The following is an 18,548-nucleotide window of genomic DNA, read 5'->3' as shown; positions in this document are numbered from 1 at the left end:
CTCAATTTACAGGTATCAGTCCACAAAAACATATACTGTATACCTTTAAAATGTAGGAGGAAAATGATCATAACCATAGAAAAAACTTCTACAGGATCGGAGAAAACATGCAAATTCCAGCACATCTACCAAGATATGAACTCAGTTCCCTGGACCTGTGAGATTGTAGATCGTCCCTCTACACAGCAACATAATAAAAAATATTTTCAGAACATCTTTCCTGTACTCAAAGCAGTAGGCATAAACATACTTAATTAGAGAAACTCAGATTGGATCATTACAACAATTTTGACAAGAACAGGCTGTTCAGCCTAACAAACTTGTCAATCCTAATCATTTAATTTTTTCCAAAATTACATCAAGTGGAGTTTGGAAGGTCTCCAAAGTCCTGCTCTCTGCTACACTTCTTGCAGATTTCTTACAGGTGTCTGCAGTTCTCAGTATAAAGAAAAATGTACTAACATTAGTACAAAATCTATTCTTCACAAGTTTCAAACCACATCCCTGTGTCCTTTCTCAACAGTTTATTTTAAATTGCTATCCAAGATCGAACATACCAATTCCCCTCATAATCTTAAATAATTCAATCATGAAACAACTTAATTCCTGTTTACAAAAATAAAAAGGGTTAGTCTCCCTCAGGTTTTCCTCATAGCTCATTTCAGGTGGTCCTGGAATCAAACTAATCACTCTTTTCAATATTTCTTCTGCGGCTGCTATTTCTTTCAGAAATACAGAAACCAAAACTGTACCCAGTTCTCCAGATGAGACCTTGCACGTAGGACTGCCAACCATCCTCATTTTCCCGGACATGTCCTCATTTTTAACACGCCATGGACTATACAGGAGGAATTTATAAAACTTTGAATATGTCTGGAATTTTGGCTTCTAAAATTTGAAAATCTCCATATTCTTATCATTGGTAAAAATTGAAAGCTATACACCAAACAGTATTTGTGGAAGTAGTGTGCACACTTTTTTTCCTAGAATCTTCACTTCCATTCCAGTAGTAAACAACGCAGATATTGATGAGAATAGTCAATGTCTGTCTAACTTGGCTTGCTTCATCTTTTGAATTCAAATTTATCTTCTTGGTGAATAGACAGTTCATTATAAATGTTATTCCTTTCTTTAATTACAGTATTTGTAATCCTAATTCACCGTAACTAAGTGAATTTTTTCAAAATCAAAATCACAATTTAATCTTTTCTATGCAAGATCTTATTTTTGATTCTTCTTTCAGCAGCTTGGTTAAACAAGAAATTTCATACATCCAGGTACAGTCTGTTGTATTTAAGTGCGAGTAATATTTTAATGGAAAATACTGTTATTACCACCCGTTGATCCAAAATGGATTTATAATTGTAAATGAATGAGTCAACCATTAAAGTTTCAGTTTATTAAAAAAAAATCACACATTTATTCTGTCATATAAATGCAATATCTTTTTAGTTATCTCTTGATCAAGGAATAAGTCACTTGTTCAAGTAATTTAATAATATTTTCATAATCTTTCATGTGCATAAATTCAGGAATACCCATTATGCCGAAAAGAAAGTGCAAGTTCACAGACTACATGAACAAGAAATATCCTTGTTTTTGAAAGAGCAGAACAGATTCAATTAAGGGGCTAATGCTCACAAGATTCAATTTCAGTAGCATGCTATGTAAAGATTTCTATTCATATTTATCCAAAAACCCAGATTTACTGAGAAAAATAGCTTTATTGGAAAAATATAAAAGAATGTAGATAGATGCAAATAAAATAAATTGGAAAGAGTAAATTAATTTTTGTTTTACTAGAATTGAATTTACCATGTGTATCATTTTTTTACAAGTTTTTGACAGTTAAGCTGTTCAAATAAGAATGGAAGGAATGAAGTCTGTTAATTTAAGAGGCTTGACATATTCAAAATATTTAATGGGTTATTAGTTTGCCAGTGACTGTGATTGTGGTCATCATATTATAATTATAGTGATAAACTGCTACTGAAGGTTTATATTATTTTAAAAATCCATAAGACAGTATAAAGGCATATTATGGAATCATATTAAAAGGTGTCTTCAAAAGTCCTCATTTTTTGACCCAAACATCCTCATTTCCAGAGAAAGAGATTTGACAGCCCTACTCAAACGTGCATTACATAATTTAAGAATAACCTGCTTTGACTTGTAATAACTTATGTAATAGTGAAAATCAATTACAGGGTAGGTTTAACTAGATTTAAATTTGTATTGTAGATCATGTATTCCAGTAGAAACCCACTTAATTCAGTTTATGCTTCCCAATGTCTGTAGCCTATTTTAGCAGCATTGGGTACAAGGCCGTTATTACTCCTATAAGGGTCACAAGTTCATTCCACAGTCTACTCTTGTGCACACTCACACTCAGACAGGATCAGTTTAAAACTTCCATTTAATTTAACATGCCTGTCTCTGGGAGTAGGGAAAACAACTGGAGTGCCAAGAGAAGAAACCATAGACACTTAGAAAGAATGTGCAAACTCCAGGTGGACATTGACCAAGAGCAGTATTTGTACTTAGGATGCTGAGTCCACGAGACAGCAATGCTAACTGGTTCTTCACCTTGTAAACCTGTAAGATTATTCAATCTAGCACAAATTTATGATTTTAGTCCTTCATTGAGTTCCAAAAATGATACATTGTATACAGCTTTCAAAATAAGAATGGTATTTGCATTGCGAATGGTATTATAATTGATGTCTTATAAATTGTCATAAATATGATATCAAAACCTTACTCCTGTTTCAATTCATTCCATAGTGAAGCTATACCTTCAGAGACTTGCCATGCTTCCAGTAATTCTCACAAAGGGAGCCCCGTGTTTTTCTACTGGCACAGAGACAGAGAGCAAGTGCATTCATACAAGAAGCCTATGGAACCCTTTTATTTGCTGACTACTTTATATATTAAGACTAGGACAATAGGGTAAGCATGACACTATGTTTGTGAGGGGTCCATGGCTGTGTGGTAGTTTTCAGCTAAAAACAGTGGTCATTGGGGAGTGTAGGAGTGCATGGCAACGTATGCCAGGCAGCCCTGGGGTGTCGATGAAGGAATTGGCTGATTGCATAAGTGCAGATGCAGTCAGTTCAGCTGATTTCCTCATTAGCATTCAAGGCACCTACAACCCCTTTAGTATAAAATAGCCTAGGGAAAGAATGAAAGTGGATAAAAGGAAAAAAAAGAAAGAAGAGGGCCAGGATGGTGGCAAAGTCAGAGTTGTGGAGAAATGGCAAGCAGTTGGGGACAATGCCCCGTGTGGAGTGAGTGGACGGTGCTCACAGGGCAGGGTCAGGCCTGCGGACTGCCCAGGGAGCAGGAATGATCATCCATCCTGATAGATCCCACAGATGTCAAAGGACGGCAGTGGGAGAAGAGATCTGAGCTTAGGGGAGGACATTAAATCGTTTTATTGTGCTTGCCAGAGGATGTCTCCCTTTGCTGAGCAGACCATAGAGGGTAAGCAGAGGAGATATTTTAGATGAATGAATAGTGAGTCATGATTCTGTTTTATGGACTGAGCCTGATGTTATTTTAACCTTGGCTTTGTAACCTTTTGGGTGGATTGTTTATATATTGAATTTTAACCTAAACTTGAACAAAGAGTATTTATTTATGCAAAAACTGCACTGCGCTTTGTTTTAGACATTTTATTTTGTAAATAATAAAGGCACTAAGCACATAACTGCGTTGTTCTGTGTCCTCATTCACTCTAGTCCATCTTGGTGTATGACTCAGGTTTAAGAAGTAAATGCCAGCTGCAGACAATTTGGGCATCACAAAGCATCTTAGGCTACATCCACACTACATTTTTATTTAAAAAATGTTCTCTGTCCACATTAGTGTTTTCACATCATTTATGAAAATATCTTGGCCCACACTAAAATGGCTGAATATATATATATGATGCAGCTGTTCATGTATGGTGGCAAAAAATCCTTGAAGGTATGGTAACGTGATTTATGACAAAACTGTAGAAACTAGTAAACCATTTGTTTGCAGTATTCAAATTGTATAAATTACTATTTCGATGTATACAGGTAAGCAACACAACAAGATGGATGGAAAGCAGTTCCTCTACATCTGCTATGTTTATACAGTATATGGTTTTCTTCTGTGATGGCTGACCAATCAGGGCAGGGTCACATAATAAGCACAAACAAATCAGAGTGCAATCAGAGTCTGCATTTTCAAAAGTCTACGTTTTCACTCAGTCGCATGGCAATGCTGAGCTGTGTTTACAGAAATATACAGCTCTGGAGAGCATTTGCAAAAGTCTGTTTTTGAGGACGTAAGGTGAAAATGGAGACTAATGTCTGCTATTTTTAAATGAAAATGTATTAAAAGTCGACATAGCCATAATATGACACAGTCTGTCATGTCCCTTTCATAAAAGGAGAAAGTGTTTCTACAAACAAATTACCAAGCAAAATGTACAGTTGCTGCTGTTAAGATGTTTAGCTTTCTTTGTCCTTTACCATATCATTTTATCATATATACTGCAAAACTGATATGAATCTCAGTATTAGCTTAAATCAATAAGCTGATACAAAGCGTGAATTGCCTTTAGCTTGTTGTTGTATATGAATTTTTGGAGGAATCTTTTTAATGAGACATTCTCTGACTGCCTATAGTTTTTTTTTTTTCTTCTAAATAAATCATAATGACCAGAGATTCAGATTAGTCCCTGGCTTTCTGGTTGTCTCACTGCTTTATTTCACATATGCTTACATATTTTATGACCTGCTCATTTATTTTTGTCACCATGAGTCTGATTTATGATAATTGTAATTGAAACAAACTGCTGTGCTAATCAGTAAATTAGTTTAGTTTCTTCAACCCCCTGCCACAGGTGCACAGGCTGTATGCTGCAGACTTTTTTGACAGGAGAGTTATAAGTATTTAAACATTTTTTACTTTAAAATGATTATTTGATATGTGGTATTTCCATGATATGCAGATATTTCACTGTGCAGTTGTCAACTAAACATTAGTTGGGTAATTTTCGGAATTACCTAAAAACTTAGATCTCGGCTTCTACCTTCACCTTTACATTGGTATCTCATGAGAATAAGCACATTGTCTGGATTTGCATAAATGCCCACATATTGAACTGTGCTGGGTAATCCCGCAACATTGGTAGCAACAAAAGAATAAACCATGGGTCGCAGCCCATCTAAGGGCACACACACACATACCAATTTAGGGTCTACAGATATCCTAACATCTGTGTCTTTGTAATACTGGAGTACTCAGGGAATATCCACAAGGACAAACAAACATGCAAACTAACAGGTATTTGCAAATGAAAACTGTACAATATTTCTTTTTGAAATGCGGCTATAACAAAAATGTACAATTTTCTAAATACTACTCATAATATTTAACTTTTGTGTTTTACTTTAGGTTTAGTTAGATGAAGCTTTTAAGTAAATAAACTATGCCATTAAAAATAGAATTAATTTTGACAGATACCTAGTGTAATTTTTCTTTTTTTCCATAACAATCCCCTTCACCCTATTAACCTCATCCACCAGCTTGCCTCATACATGATCATCTACGAATGGAAGGGAAGGTCTGTAATGCAGTTTGCATAATTTTTAGCTCTGAACCACACCTTATTGATCCACAATCTCCTTGCACCCATCGCCTCCCATTTGCTATATATTGCCTTTGATTCCTGTATGTCTAATCATGTTCCTCCAATGATGGCACCTGGTAGGTTGTCGAAAGCTTAGGAGTAAAAACCTATTTTAAGAAACGTGATTCATTTTCTCCCTTTTTGGATTATTAGCTACACATATGTTCATCTACTGTATGTACACACTTTATCTTAAAGAAACACAGAATTCAATTTGGGACATAACACCTAGCAGGCAGGTCCCAGGCACATGGAAATAACTCATAGGATCTTTTTAGAAGATAGGATAAGAGTTTGAAATGTATGCAAATAGATAAAAGAATTATGGGAAGGCAAATCTAAAAGTAAATATTAAGAGTGTTTTTTTTATATCTATATATGGTTAAGTTCAGAAAAACTAATCAGCATGTACTGTACATGTTTGTACTAACATGTGAAACTTTGTAAGTTAACATGTTTCTCAAACTTAGCTAAAAGTAACCTCACTGACCACTAACTACACAACAGTAATTCATTAGTTGTTTGATTTCTTACTGATGCAAGATTTTATATAAAACATCATTCAAAAGAACCCTATAAAGGAAATGATTTGAAAAGAATTTTCAGAGACTTCACAACTGCTGGGGAGAAATGTCATCTTTATCAGATTTACCATCTACTCCACTCTCCCAGAGGTTCCAGGAGTCTCCAGCATATTGATAGTGGCTCCCTGACGCCCACAAATTGTATACAATATCCCAGAAATTTGTTTTAAAGACTGAGAGAGCCCACGTGAAAGATCAAAGATGCCAGAGCTATATCTAGAACCTTTGGAGAAGGGAAATGAGTGATTGACCAACATAATGAGAGAGTAACAGAAAGTGGGCATTCTGATTGGTCTCTTTTTTTCTGCTAAGTAGACCGATCAGTTTTCTCTGTGGGAAGGCATTGCAGTCATCTATTTTGTGTATGGTTGAGAACTGTCCCCCTTCAGTTTGGGACCTTCTGCGTCATTAGTGTGACACTATAAATAGCTTCCTGGTTGATAAATCAGTGTATGACTTTGTTACAACTTTGCAAAAGACTTTCTAATGCATTACTTTATGTTTGATTGGTTTCTAACTATTGACGAAGATAACTATTTTTCTCTCAGTTTCATTTCATTGACTTCTCTTCCTAGTCCTTCCTGTCACCTGTCAGTTGCCTATGAACAACCGAAGAGCTGAAACAGCTACTGCATAAGCTGCCTCTTCTGAAATAGTACTGGGGCAGTTCCCCAGCTGCAGCACCAGGTGGCACTACCTCCCTAGGCTCAATATGCAAAAGGCAAAGAACATGACTTAAACAATTATGCACATCATAATTATTAAACAAAATACTCAAAAGTATATGTAACTTAAAAATGAAAATAAAACAAAATCAATATTTATATAATAATATTTAAAAAAATAAACTTGACTTGCATGTATGGAATGTTTTATGGTTTTAATAAAATAAAATAAAAAAAATAGAAAAAAATAAAAAACATCAATTGAAAAGGAAATACACTTGACACAGGGATATGACATTGATTAAACCATAACAGTAATAATAAGATATGAATAAGTGACATCCTTGTAACAGGTTGGCAGGGTAGAGGGAACATTGGAGACATTGGGACAGAAGAAGAACAAGTAAAAGCCACACTGGTGACTACACAACTGCTCAGAATGCCACTTTGGAACTGCAGGAGTGGCCTTTGCCAGAACAGTAGAATGCCAGAGCTATGCTAAAATAAAAAAATATGACATAAGATGAGAAAAAAAAAAATCAAGAGAAGAGACAAAGTCAGGAGTTAAGCAAAAATCATAACTTGGAGGTCAAACATATGAGCACCAAAATCATTAAATTAGTATCAAAAGTCAAAGTCAAAAGGAGAGCAAAAATCCATTATTAAAGTACAAAGAAAATAAAAGCTGCAAAAATCAAAGATTGTTATCTGCAATTACAGATAGAGATGTGACCAAAAAGACAAAATTTTATCCTGTCCTATCCTTAGTGACATTGTGGGCTGCTCACCTACATGTCATTACAAGGCAATTCCATAAACAAATAGTGGCAAGCACAAGTGATCAAAATAATGGCAAAAATGAAAATACACAAATCTTGAACAAGTGTCAAAACCAAAAAACAGTATATGAAGTGGAATCCTTATACAGTGATCCCTCGCCATATCGTGCTTCGACTTTCGCGGCTTTACTCCATCGCAGATTTTAAATGTAAGCATATCTAAATATATATCAAGGATTTTTCGCTGGTTTGCGGATTTCTGTGGACAATGGGTCTTTTAATTTAAAGTACATGCTTCCTCAGTTTGTTTGCCCAGTTGATTTCATACAAGGGACGCTATTGGCGGATGGCTTAGAAGCTACCCAATCAGAGCATCTATTACGTTTTAAATAAAACTCCTCAATGATATACGATGTGCTTCCCGAACCGTGCTTGATTGTTTGCTTTTCTCTGACTCTCTCTGACTTTCTCTGCGCCTGACGGAGGGGGTGTGAGCAGAGGGACTGTTTGCACAGAGGCTGTTTGCCTAGAAGATACGGACGTTACTCTAAAAAATGCTGAAAGACTACCTTCACATTGCTCCCTTCTTTGCAGCTGCTTTATCACGATGCATATACTTAAAAGCCCAACAGCACGTATTGGTTTTTTGATTGTTTGCTTTTTTGTCACTCTCTCTCGCTCTCTTTCTCTCACTGACATTCTCTGCTCCTGACGGCGCTCCTTTGAAGAGAAGATATGTTTGCATTCTTTTAATTGTGAAAAAGAACTGTCATCTCTTTGTTGTCTTGGAGCACAGTTTAAACTTTTGACTAAAGGGTGTTATTTCATGTCTAGAGGGCTCTAATAATGTTAACAGTGTGGGAGAGTTTATAAGGGCTTAAAATATATAAAAATAACCATAAAAACATATGGTTTCTACTTCGCAGATTTTCACCTATCGCGGGGGGTTCTGGAACGCAACCCCCGGGATCGAGGAGGCATTACTGTATTCAAAAAAACAATTAGAAAGAGAAAAATAAAAAGATCAGAATAAATTAAATATGAAACATCAATATAACAGCCACTGAAGGCAGGTAGATAATTTGCTGATGGTGGATCCTACATGGAATAGATGGGACAAAGCTTGCATATTATAGAGGACAAGAAGAGTGGAAGTCACCAAGAGTGACTTAGAAATTGGTTGTTAGAGGTTCAGGGACAAATATGGCCAATTGACAGACATCTTGTGAGATGGCTCCAGAAATTTCAAAGGGTGTGTGACCTTGGAAAGACTAATGACTGATAAAGACCCAATAAGTCAAGAAGTAACTTGGTGCAAGTGCTCAGCTGGCAGGTCGACAGGCAGCCCAAGATTGGAGTGTACAAGTGAAGATGATAATAACAATAGGGAATAGGGAGATTTTTGGGTTTGGACATGGTGTTTGAAGTGGACATGTGCATAGGAATAGATTGGGCGGCAGAACCTTTAACAGCCTTTTGCTTTCATAATACACAAAAATGTAGAATAAACCCTATCCTTTTGTTCTAGTCCATAACATTTAACAACATAAACACAGTTAAACATGATGGACACCGAAGATGAGCCATCTGACATCAGTTGACAGAACAGCAGAATCTCATGTGTCTCAGATTTGTAAAAAATACATCAGAAGTAGAAAAAGCAAACGTAAGACAATATACGTACAAGAAAATTAAGTGCATATTTTCCAGCAGATCCACTGTGTATGTGACTTACCACACTAAGACGCTAAATATTCGCGGGTGAAGGACTGTGCTTATGAAAACGAAGATGAGATGGTCAGGGATAGACTAGTGTTTGGCACAAACTCAGCGAAAGTGTGAGAGAAACTTTTAAGTGCTGGGTCTTAGCTAACATTAAATAAAGCCGTGAACATTGAGATAGCACAAGCACAGCTGAGAACCATAGATGCATGTACTCCGAGTGGCTCACATGAACTGACTGTAAACGCAGTATGCAGAGAACACCCAAGAGCTCCAAAGAGCACTGAACAAAAAACACATTACACAATTGAGACGGCAACAATAGAATATGAAGCGAGTGACGCATACACACATATTCATAAGTTCACGTACTGCGGAAACAAACCACACGGTGGAAAAAGTCAATGTCCAGCTAAAGGAAGAAAGTGTAAAAAATGTGGTAAATTGAAGCACTTCACTAAAGTTTGCAGGCTTGGGAAAGGTAAACCCGTGCATGCAGTGTGTGATGTCTCAGATAAAGAGGAAGACGAGCTGTTTATTGATGCATTAGGACAGGAACAACCCTCTAACACTGAATTAGCCTTTGTAGATATATCAATAGGAAAGCAAGGTGTAAAACTTAAGTTTAAATTACGTTCATAGACACGCTGCCGCTAAATATTTGCAGACAAATCCACAACTTAATACCTGGAATGTCTGTTCAAAATCTTAGATTCACGAGTACCAATTTGGGTGGTGATCACTTCGATGAATGAAACCTGTTATCTTTACAACAGTTGACAACGAAGATGAAATGGTCAGGGATAGACTAGACAAACACAGAATGTAACTTGAACACAACACATCCTCCAAATACGAACCTGATAGAAAGAACTAATGATAATCAAATCCTTGATGACAGCAACACTCATAACAGTCACAAAACAATTACATTGACAATGATGTTACGTTATTTTTAAAATGTTTGTTTTTCTTTTTCATAACTTCTTTAACACACTACTTCTCCGCTGCGAAGCACAGGTATTTTGCTAGTCTATATATAAAAGCCAAATACCACTGACTCACTCATCACGAAATTTCCCGAACCATGAGGACTTGAGACTTGAAATTTGGAATGTAAGTTACGCTTGGCCCATAGGTACTCAATAAGAAATGGTTTTAAAAATTTTGTGATCCAAGTGTGAAATTTCTTATAGTTTTTTAGACCCGCTTGTATGTTTGTTCACTTTTCATGAGAGACCTACTTAACGGATGTAGATCGGGTTTTTCTATAATTTGCTTGAACATTCCGTTGATTTTGTGACTTTCATATTGCACTAAGTATCATAGTTCGCTTGCAGTACCGATTTATTAGCGCGAATCCAAGAAAGATTCATCAGGCTATGTGGAGGGGGCGGAGCTGTCCTCACTCACGCATTTGCCTCGGGGCGTAACCTTTACTCCATTTAGTTAGCAAACGAGAGAAGTACTTAACGGATTTAGATCTTTTTTGTTTCTAGAATTTGCTTGAACAAATCTGTTGATTTTGCGACTTCTCTGATTGCGCTAAGGATCATAGTTAGCTTGCAGAAGCGATATATTTGCGCTAATCCAAGACAGAGGCTGTGGGCAGAGGGGAGGGGGAAGAGTGATGTCAGGAGTAGAGAGCTGGGCCGGGCCCTCCTCACTGTCCTGTTTCACTAATACATGGGTGAAACCGCAGGGGATGGCTAGTAATTTCTAAATCACCAGCCAAACAAATTTTAGTGTCAGATTTTCAAAACGATGTGTAAACTGAAACTTGCTTGCATATCTCCGCTCTAATAGCGATTACATTTCTATCTTCTCAGATGATATTTATTTTTTGTAAGCAGTGTGGAGCAGAGAGTCATCATGTGTCCCCTTTTCAGTGTGTTTGCAGATAGTAGCCTGGTCACCAATACTGATAGCAATCATTACAGGTTTTCCCTAAAATTTACATCAGCATTCTCCATGAAATAGTGGGTGAGTCTGAGAGAGAGCTGTCTACCATGAAGATGCCCTGTCTCCGGGTTGGTGCTAGGCAGCCAGTTGTCCATGCATTGCCTTGCCAGCTCATGCGGGCAGTCTGATTGCCTTATTATTAGCCCACGGTGGCAAAAAGGTGATCGCACCTGCAACAGCTCCCCAGTCTATAAAAGGCAGCGCAAGATCAAAGGAAAAAGGAAAGAAAGAGTCAAGAAAAGAAAGTGGATGTTAAAAGATGGGAGAAGAAGCAGGCAGGAGAAAAGAGTGGAAGCAGGTGGATGGGAGTAGAGCCTCAAGGAGGAGCGAGTGGCTATCGCTCATGAGGAGGCCATAGTTCGCTCCTACACTCAAAGACTCTCAACAGGAGCGACTTGCATTATGCTCTGGTGGTACTCTTGCCAGGAGGAGCCTTTGAGTCGGCAGCGGTGGGGGTACTGAGTTCTCACACCAGGTGGAGCCTGCATTCGTACCAGTTCGGGCGGAGCAGGGCTTGGTGGTTGCCCGCGGACACTGTGAGATTGGCGGCATGGGGGAGACACAAGCCGGATGAGATGGGAGTTTGCACTTGCTGGTCGACATCTTTCTGCTCTGTGAGGTCTGAATAGGGTAAGTCTGAGAGGCTTCAGTTTTAAAAGAAGGCAACAGGGCTTGCAGATTTTTAATGAGTTTCCTGCACTGCATTGTTTTAATCTCATTTTAATCTCTCCCGTTCACTTCATTTTTTGGATTTATTGACAGTTTTGAGTACTGCACTTTGGGACTCTTGTGTTGTGGATTTTTTTTTTAAAATATATAATAAAAGCACTTGACCTTTTCACCATCCCCTTGCTTGGTCTGGCACGCTCACCCACAGTCAGGACTATTGACTGCTAGGAGCAGACCTGCACTGTCACACTACATAATTAAAATATGCTTTTATTTTCATTCTCACATAAATATTCCTAAAAGTGGAAAGCAAATCTATCTATCATATGTCTGTCTGCTTTTCACGAGAGAACTTCTTAAAGGATTTAGATCAATTTTTTTTTCTATAATTTGCTTGAACATTCTAGTTGATTTTGCGACTTCTTTCATCATGCTAAGTATCATACTTCACTTGCAGGAGCAAATTTATTTGCACTAATCTGAGACAGAAGCTGCAGGCCAAGGAGAAGGGGAAGCGTGGTATCAGGAGTGGGGAGCAAGGCTGGCCACCATCCTCCATTTCAGTCAGTCTACCTGTCCCCACATTTTGGAGTGTACCTTGCCCTTGCTTAACTAGCTATACCTGTTTATTGATTTTTAAAGTTTGTCCTGTTACACAACTATGCAGGCAGAGCCGCGGGAAACAGTGTTTAATGAAAGCAATAATCATTTTTCAAACCAAAGAATAGGCTTTCAAGGGATATCACTGCTAAAATAAATACTTGGTGTAAGCTTCAGTAAAGCTGAGAGAAATGTAATTCTTTATAAAAACTGTGGTATGAGGATATGATTTCTGAAAGGATATAATGAATGGCTATTTCAGGAATAAAGTAGTCAAAAGTAATTAATGAACATATTTTTTTTATTTACCTTGTTTTAACATTATTTTTCCAGAATTTTTTTTTCAAATAAGCTTCACCATTAACAGTACATTCTTCTACGTGGGTTTTATCACAGAGTGGCTTGGCCTACCACAAAGCCTGAGCAGGTGGCAAGAAACATTTTCTTTTTCCCCCTATTTCTCCTGTCTCCTTTTATTCACAGGGACGTGACTATTGTGTGGGAGAGGATTTTTAATATGTATTCCTTTATGTTATTCCTATTGTATTTTTCTCATAACAGATTTTTTCACAAACTTACAATAGGCAACAGATTTACCATGCAGTTTAGCCTTCATAAACATCTTTAAGAGTATAATACTTTCTCCACTATTGTCATAATATCTCTTAAAACACTTCCAACCATATTCTGAAGCCATGATTTCTAGCATAAATTATGCTCAGAACCATTCATTACTGCAACAGGATCCTGGAGGAAACTTGTAGTGTTTTATTATGAGTCTAAGGTACTATGTTTGCCCCAGAACATTGTTGTATGGGGTGGACAATGAGAATCTTCTTCAATATAGCTAAATATGGTGTGACCAGGTAGCCAGGAGTGAATTGAAATGTAATCTGAAAGTGGGAGAAGAAGAGGCACAAGTAAGAAAGTACTAAATCAGGAGTGCAAAGGCAAAATAAGTTAAATATCATGAGCAGCGCTTACTAGGTATAGGAACAAGAATAAGATGAGGCTCCCTATCACTGACCTTGGTGAGGACTTTATGATTATCTGTGCACTAGAGATGCTGCACTACAGAGTCCTGAAAAGTCTTCCAGGCCAGCATCATGGTGAGGACTGCAAGGAAATGTGAGGCACAGCATGTAATGGACCAGGCAGAGTCATAATTACATCACACTGCGTTGGTGGGGTCAGTAGCAGTAGGTCAGGTAGGTTTAGGGACCATCCCAGCTATAACGAAGCTGAGGACTAAGACAGGTACCAACTGGTTCAAAAGTTGCTTAAAAGTTCTAAAGCTTAATGTAAAATCTTCTTTGCATCTTGGTTAGATGTAGATTTCGTGTATCAGTTTGAACATTCTGGTTGTAACTGTGAAGTATCTGTGATAGTGGTTGAAGAATATTTCTTTGTGGTAAAACAAGTTATTGTTCTTATTTACTTTGATGCAGAAAAGTGGTAATAGTGATAACACTGAAAAATAAAGATTGTTCTTCCTAAACACTTTTTTGGTGTATCTTGTAGATTTTGGTCTGTTGAAATCAACTTGAAATTTTACTTTCATCAACCATTTTATTACAATCACCTATTTTTTTGATTTCCTCTAATATAAGTGTACATATACAGTTCAACTGCCAACACCTGTGATGATCTAAAAGAAGTGGCACCGCTGTTTGGGATACGGGAATGAGTCAAGAAAATCTCAGTACTTTTAAAAGAACTGTCCTCTTTCTATGCTGGTCAGAAATTTGTGGCACATAAACCACTTGTGCACCATATGTTTCCCTCATTTTCATATAAAATTTGAAAACAGTGGCTGTACCACGTGCATTTCTGAACAGGTCATTGACCTAAAGCTAAGCATGTTCAGGTCCGGCCAGTATTTGGTTGGGAGACCATATAGGAAAAATCTTAGGTTGCTGCTGGAAGAGATATTGGTGAGGCCAGCAGGGGGCGCTTACCCTGTGGTTGGAATGTGGATCTCAATTCACCACTGCAGTGATGGGGACACTGTGCTGTAAAAATGGTGTCCTGCGGATAAGTCGTAAAGCTGAGGACCTGACTCTTTGTGGTCATAAAAGATCCCTGAGCATCCTTAATAAAGAGTATGGTGTATCCAAATGTCCAGGCTAAACGGCCTACTATGACATAGTCATTCTTGCCCCCTAGTCAACCCCTGTCTCTAATTGGCTCTCTCTTTCACCACTCCACCATCTAACACTAAATGTGTGCTATGCATACCAGTGTAAAAATGGATGTCATCACATAATCCAGGTGGATTGAGTTATGAAAACAGCGCTATATAAATGTACAGAATTATTAATGTTGCTTATTATTATTATAATTAGTCATCATCAGTCAGTCAGTCTGTCATCATCCAACCCGCTATATCCTAATACAGGGTCACAGAGGTCCGCTGGAGCCAATCCCAGCCAGCACAGGGTGCAAGGCAGGAACAAATGCCGGGCAGGGCACCAGCCCATAATAGGGCACACACACACCAGGGACAATTTAGGATCGCCAATGCACATAACCTGCATGTCTTTGGACTGTGCGAGGAAACCGGAGCCCCCGGAGGAAACAAACACAGACACGGGGAGAATATGGAAGCAAACCCAGGTCTCCTTACTGCAAGGCAGCAGCGCTACTAATGCACCACCGTGCCGCCCCTTATTATAACTATTTGGTGAAAATGCTAAATAAGGAAAATGAAGAATTTCAATATCTGAGACAGATGTGTACACAAATAACTGATGCTCATATTAAGGAAGGCATTTTTGTTGTTCCACAAATCAGACACGTCATCAATGACAAGTGGTTCGAAGGTCTGCTAGTGGAGCTGGAGAAAGTTAAATGGAGGGCATTCAAGAGGGTCGTTGAGAATTTTATTGTCAAATTACAAAGCATCAAACATTGTCCAGCTGGTTGACAACATGCTTCAAGCATACACAACCATTCACTCTAGGACTTCTTCCCTACTAATCTTAGTGTAGTCAGTGCCAGGCAGGTTTCACCAGAAAACTGCAACAATGGAAAAGCAGTATCAGGGAGAGTGGAATCCATCAGTCCTGGCTGACTACTGTTAGACACTGAAAAGAGAAACATCAGGTAATAGGTACATTCCAAAATTGGCAGCAAACATTTTGAGCTCAACTGAATAAATAATAATAATAATTAATTACATTTATATAGCACTTTTCTCAGTACTCAAAGCTCTATCCACACAGGGAGGAACTAGGAAGTGAACCCACAATCTTCCACAGTCTCCTTACAGCAAAGCAGCAGCACTACCACTGATGCATCAGATTCATTAGGCAATTAAACATGCTAAATTCAATAAATTTGTTTTCAAGTTTCTTGGAAAAGAATACAGAGAAAAGTATGAATTAATAATGATTTCAAATAGATAGATAGATAGATAGATAGATAGATAGATAGATAGATAGATAGATAGATAGATAGATAGATAGATAGATAGATAGATAGATAGATAGATAGATAGATACTTTATTAATCCCAAAGGGAAATTCAAATAATCTAGCTGCAGCATACAGATACAAAAATAATATTAAATTAAAGAGTAATAAAAATGCAGGTAAAAACAGACAATAACTTTGAATAATGTTAACGTTTACCCCCCTGGGTGCAATTGAAGAGTCGCATAGTGTGGGGGAGGAACAATCTCCTCAGTCTGTCAGTGGAGCAGGACAGTGACAGCAGTCTGTTGCTGAAGCTGCTCCTCTGCCTGAAGATGATCCCCTTTCATTGAATGCAGTGGATTCTCCATGATTGACAGGAGCCTGCTCAGCGCCCATCGCCTGCCTTCCTCACAAGTTTGTCCTGGTGTGAGGCGTCCTTCTTCTTTATGCTGCCTCCTCAGCACACCACCGCGTAGAAGAGGGCGCTCGCCACAACCATCTGATAGAACATCTGCAGCATCTTATTGCAGATGTTGAAGGACGCCAGCCTTCTAAGGAAGTATAGTCGGCTCTGACCTTTCTTAAACAGAGCATCAGTATTGTTAGTCCAGTCCAATTTATCATCCAGCTGCACTCCCAGGTATTTATAGGTCTGTACCCTCTGCAGATAGTCTCCTCTGCCGATCACAGGGTCCTGGGCCTCCTAAAATCCTCCACCAGTTCCTTAGTCTTGCTGGTGTTCAGGTGTAAGTGGTTTGTGTTGCACCATTTAACAAAGTCCTTGATTAGCTTCCTATACTCCTCCTCCTGCTCACTCCTGATGCATCCCACGATAGCAGTGTTGTCAGCGAACTTTTGCACGTTCGAGTTGTGTTGGACGTCCAACGTATATAGGCTGAACAGGAGCGGAGAAAGTACAGTCCCCTGCGGCGCTCCTGTGTTGCTGACCACAATGTCAGACCGGCAGTTCTCGAGACGCACATACTGAGGTCTGTCAGTAAGATAGTCCACGATCCATGCCACCAGGTATGAATCTACTCCCATCTCTGTCAGCTTGTCCCTAAGGAGCAGAGGTTGGACGGTGTTGAAGGCGCTAGATTAGTCCAAAAACATAATTCTTACAGCACCACTGCCTCTGTCCAAGTGGGAGAGGGATCGGTGTAGTATATAGATGATGGCATCCTCTGCTCCCACCTTCTCCTGGTATGCGAACTGCAGAGGGTCAAGGGCGTGGCGGACCTGTGGCCTCAGGTGGTGAAGCGACAGCCGCTCCATGGTCTTCATCACATGTAACGTCAGATCGACAGGCCGGAAGTCATTCAGCTCATGATACCTTTAGGACTTGGGTGATACAGGATGTTTTCCAAAGCCTCAGGACTCTCCCCTGTTTCAGGCTCAGGTTGAGGATGCGTTGTAGAGGACTCCCCAGCTCCAGCACACAGGCCTTCAGCAGTCGTGGTGATACTCCATCTGGACCCGCTGCTTTGCTGGCACGAAGTCTCCTGAGCTCTCTGTTCACCTGCGCTGCTGTAATTGTGGGTGGGGATGTCTCACCTATGCTGGTATCAGCAGAAGGATGGTTGGAGGATGCAGTACTCCATGCTGTTATTTTGCAACTTCTGCTCCAGCTTTCTCCTGTACTGCTCCTTTGCCGCCCTGAGCTGGATTCAGAGCTCCTTCTTCACGCGCTTGAGCTCATGCTGATCTGATCATAGCAGCGTACTGTTCTTACTGGAACTACACTGTCCATACAGAAGTTTATGTAATCAGTAGTGCAGTCAACAACCTCCTCAATGTTCTCACTATGTGATCCCTGCAGTCCGTAGTTCCAAAGCAGTCTCTCAGAGCCTGCTCTGCCTCAGGGGACCACTTCCTGAATGAGCGTGTGGTTGTAGGTAGTTCCCTCACTCTTGGTTTGTAGTGAGGCTGAAGCAGAACCAGGTTATGATCTGCTTTTCCAAGCACAGGCAGTGGGGTGGCACTGTACGTATGCGTCTTTAATGTTTGCATACAGTAGGTCAATAGTTCTATTTCCCCGGGTGTTACAGTCCACATACTGGGAGAATGCAGGTAATGTTTTGTCCAGCGTTACATGGTTAAAGTCTCCAGCGATTAGCACAAGCGCCTCAGGGTGCTGTGTTTGTAATTTAGCAACTGCGGAATGGATGACGTCACTCACTATCTCTGCGTTTGCTCGAGGGGGGATGTAAACAATAACAACAATCACGTGTCCAAACTTTAAGGGGAAGTAATAGTGATGCAAACCTACAGCCAACAGTTCGATGTCCCTGCAGCAAGTGGAGATTTTAACGTTTACATGTCCAGAGTTGCACTATCTTGTATTGACATAGAATGCGAGTCCTCCTCCTTTCTGCTTCCCGCAGGTACTTGCGTCTCTGTCCACTCTAACCGTGCTAAACTCAGGTAGCTCCACGTTAGCATCTGGTATGTTAGTTGTTAGCCACGTTTCACTAAAACACAGCAAA

The sequence above is a fragment of the Polypterus senegalus genome, chromosome 2 (assembly GCF_016835505.1).
Source record: "Polypterus senegalus isolate Bchr_013 chromosome 2, ASM1683550v1, whole genome shotgun sequence".
NCBI classification, from domain to species: Eukaryota; Metazoa; Chordata; class Cladistia; order Polypteriformes; family Polypteridae; genus Polypterus; species Polypterus senegalus.
This window is presented reverse-complemented; position numbering follows the sequence as displayed.